At 42.7% G+C, this 4,156-nt stretch overlaps 1 long non-coding RNA gene across 1 annotated transcript; it reads right to left on the minus strand.

Moving 5' to 3' along the window:
- Positions 1-1,228: 1,228 nt before the first annotated feature.
- Positions 1,229-1,635, minus strand: LOC121844319. Its single transcript, XR_006081943.1, has 3 exons — positions 1,591-1,635; positions 1,383-1,494; positions 1,229-1,288 (listed from the first exon to the last, which is right to left on the minus strand). It is a non-coding gene; the product is annotated as an uncharacterized LOC121844319 (long non-coding RNA).
- Between the last annotated feature and the right edge of the window lie 2,521 nt (positions 1,636-4,156).

The raw sequence follows: 4,156 nt of genomic DNA on the forward strand, positions 1-4,156 counted from the left end.
TAATCTCATCCCTAATGTCAGTCAGCAGTCACCACAAATGGAAACCAATAGTTATTTCTCTGCTCACTATACATTGTTATCACATATAACTAGACCCACTGTTATTATTTAAACGTTTGTGATCATTAATTTCAATGATTTTGGATAAAAAATGATTTTTAGATGTTGCTATCATTAGATAATTTACAGTTTCCCATAGACTATAAGGCTATATATATAAAATGATAGAATATTAGGGCCACAGAGGGGAAAAAAACAAGTCATAATATTGTAACCAGTTGTTTTAAAGGAGGACAGTTGTTAAAATGACAGATGTGGGGCATTTCGTGAAATTGTACTTCAGTATGGTTTCATAAACAAAGACATGCTGATGTGCCAGAATATTAAGTATCACATTGTCATAAGTATCAAAACTGTAAAAACAATATGTAGCTTTTCTGCAGAAAGAACCAGCCTCAAATTTATGACTTTATCCTTTTTCTTCAGTGTGGCCCTAGTACTCTGTCATATAAACAAATACACATTCCATATGAATATAAAAACACAATGTGTAACATTATGTTCCTTTATTGAATAAGGACAAAACAAAGCAGGTAAACCATCAGCTCCTTTCGAAACTGAAATCACAGTGACTCTACAAGATGGAAAGCACAGAATCCAAGCATATTATACAAAATGATACATACACATTCAAAGGTCTGTATATAACACACCCTGCATGTCTGCACACTAAAATAAATGCAGGACAAATCCATACACATCAACTGAACAGACAAATGAATGGATGCAGTAGCCTCCTGCAGCCTTCTATTACACACAGTATACCGCACAAACATCATAAGAGGCCAAATTCGTCAAAAACGAACCCAAAAAACCCAAATTCCTCTGCCACCGCAGGACATATTTAACCAAAATTGAAAGCACACATACTAACTAAAATAATTCAACACATATTGGTCCCTCAGCAGCCGACCACTGTCGTCATCAGGGAAGATTGCCGGATTGTCCCAGTCCATGGCTGGTGGCACTCTCCTTCCTCAGGCAGGCCACATTGTGGAGGACAGCACAAGCCACAGTAATATCACATGCCCTAACAGGGCTGACCCTTAATTTGTGAAGGCAGTGAAAGCGTGCCTTCAGGAGGCCAAAGGTCATTTCAACTCTGGCCCTGGTCCTGGCATGGGCATGGTTGTAGGCCTGCTGTGCTTCCTGGGGGTCTGTGAAAGGTGTCAGGAGAAAAGGCTGGCAGCCATACCCCTGTCTCCCAGCAACACACCAGAGAATTCACCTGTCAACACAAAATCGCATCATTACTACCTCAGAAACACAGTGATATTCTTGACACAGCCATGATGGTTATAAATAGGGGTTGTGTGGCTTACCTTGTGATAGGCACTGATAGATTTCAGAGGCCCGAAAGATTCTGGAGTCATGGACTGAGCCAGGCCATTTTGCCACAACATTGCTGATCACACAGTCAGCATTGCAGGCCATCTGAAATCATAAGATGAGGAATATTACACCAATCAATGCACATCACTGGCAATGCAGAGTGTTCGTCAATGGACAATATCAAAAAGTTATGTTCACCTGAACATTAATGCTGTGAAAGGATTTCCTATTCACAAAATCGGCCTCATGGGCACCTGAGGGGGCTTTTATCCTTATGTGTGTGCAGTCCACTGCACCAATGACATTGGGGAAACCTGTCACACAAAGTAATGAGTATCCTACTATGTGTTAACAGTTGTCCTGTAATTTGTAGATCCTCTTACCTGCAATCCTATAGAACTCCTCTTTGATGTCACAGAGTCTTCTGTGGCCAGGGAAGGAGATGAAGACATCTGCTAATGCTTTGATAGCCAGACACACACTCCTTATTGTGCGGCAAATTGTGGCCTTGTTCAGCTGTTCTGCATCCCCCACTGAGTACAGGAAGGCTCCACTAGCAAAAAAGCGCAAGGCCACACAAACCATTTGCTCCACACTCAGTGCATGGCTCCGTGCAGTGCGGTGCTTAATCCTGGGACCCAGTAGTCTGCATAGATACCTGATGCCATCTGCAGAAAACCTGTATCTTTCATATAGATGGTCATCAGGGAAGACCAGTGGGTCCAACCGGTCCCTGAAGACCCTTTCTCGCCTGAAGGCTCTCCTCAGCACAAGTGCTTCTTCATCCACCACATCTCGCACGAATGGGCATGCCATTGTCAGAGCAGAAAGGAACACACAATTTTGGGCCTTCATATAGGCTAGTGGCCACACCTGGTGCTGGGGGGTGGGCAAAAGAGGGCGATGCCTTATAACGATGACTTGGTTGTACTGATTGCTGGGAAAATAAAAAAACCTTAGAAAGATGCCACCGTCCTGTGTGCTCACAATAAGAGCTCATATGTCATGGCTCACTTGACTTTACGAGAATATACCTAATTTTTATTTTGAGCTGTGTCATCTTCTTGGAGCTGGGGGAGGAAAGAAAAATAATGATTAATACATTTGTGTTACAGTTAGCATACAGTGTACATTGAAGGCATATCTCACCTCCCTCTCAAGTTTTTTTATTTCAAGGTCCAGTTTCCTAATTGTCCTCTTTTTTATTTCGAACTCCAGTGCAAGATTTTCCATCTTTTTCTTCTTGTACTGAATGTCTATGTCTGCCAGTTCTATTTGGCGCCGGAGGTGGTTGCCATACAACTTTCTGATAGCTTGTGAGCTCTGTGAACACAATACAATTAGCGCAGCTGGAATTTGGCAGGATGTGGTGTCCTTTTTATTAATACGCACTGTTGCCAGGCTGGTTTTCCCACTGTATAGCATCTGGGTCCTGTAAAAGAAATTAGATTTTTTGATTTTGATGAGGACTCCTCACCATTGTAGAGTAAATAGTACTTTCACAGTCTTAACATGATACCTCATGCCTTCTGGAATCCAGAGATGGTCTCCTCCTCATCATCGTCTCCATCATGTGCTGTTGCTGCTGCACTGGGGCCTTCACCCTATCACATTTAATCGGATTCATATTGAAGCTAGTAGACAAGACATGCCAGGCCTACAGTATGCCTTTGATGGAGTACTCACTGGATCAGCATCGTCTGGTGCTTGTGCTGGTGGCTCTAACAGGAACACAGTGCTGCCAGACACTGCAAGGCAATAGGTAAACCAAAGTCAGACAGTCCAAATTGATTCAATATGAATGTGGTTGTATCCCATGTAGAGATGGAAGGACATACCTTGAATGAAGCGGGTGGCATCTTGGGAGGAACCTATGCTCGTCTCTTTCCCCCAGGGATCCCCTCTAAGACGGGCCTGCCTTTATTTAGCTCCAAGGCCATGTCCTCTGCTGGGGTAAGGTCAGCCTTTGGTGACCCACCACCCGTGCCTTGTCTGTGGGTATTCTTTTCACTGCTAAAACAGTACAGACAATGTGTGAGCAGGCACCTTCTGGGTACAATATATGCTTGTGCTTTGTTAAATATTAGTCAGGGACCATACCATTCTGCAGAATGTTCTTGTATTTGATTTTGACCTGCTGCCATGTCCGTTTTGGCCCGTTCATGTTTAATCTACACACACACACACACACACACACACACACACATTTAATGGAGTCACACTGCAAAAAATTTCTTGGTATTTTTGTCTTGTTTTCAGTAAAAATATAAAAAAATGTATCATAGCTTTATACAGTGTGATGGAGTTACTTTACACAATTTCACTCATATCTGCAGTGCATTTCAATAAAAAAATTTAACCGTTTCATAATTACAGTACAACTGCATTTTGGAGATGTGAATTAAATATTTGAATTGTAATTGTGATGTTTCAGCGGAGCGGTGAGTGTGTAATTGTGCACTACTTACGCATTCAGGCGGTCTGCAATACTTTGCCACGCTTTTTCTCTTTGCTTTATCACTGTGGCGGTGTTGCCTTTCTTCTTAATTATATCTTTTACCTCCTCGTATGCCTCCATGAGGATTTGTGCTTCCGACGGGGAAAAGTACGCGGCTCTAGTTGCCATGGTAAATCAGTTAATCTGTGATCTGTGGCGGGGTCTATTTGAGTGAGCCGTGAGCGCGCACCTATCCAGGATTGGTTTCACCTGGCTTAATGAATCCGTGTCTGCTCATCCTGGCTTGGTCTTTGTGCAACCAATTAA

The sequence above is a fragment of the Oncorhynchus tshawytscha genome, unplaced genomic scaffold (genome assembly GCF_018296145.1).
Source record: "Oncorhynchus tshawytscha isolate Ot180627B unplaced genomic scaffold, Otsh_v2.0 Un_contig_686_pilon_pilon, whole genome shotgun sequence".
NCBI lineage: Eukaryota > Metazoa > Chordata > Actinopteri > Salmoniformes > Salmonidae > Oncorhynchus > Oncorhynchus tshawytscha.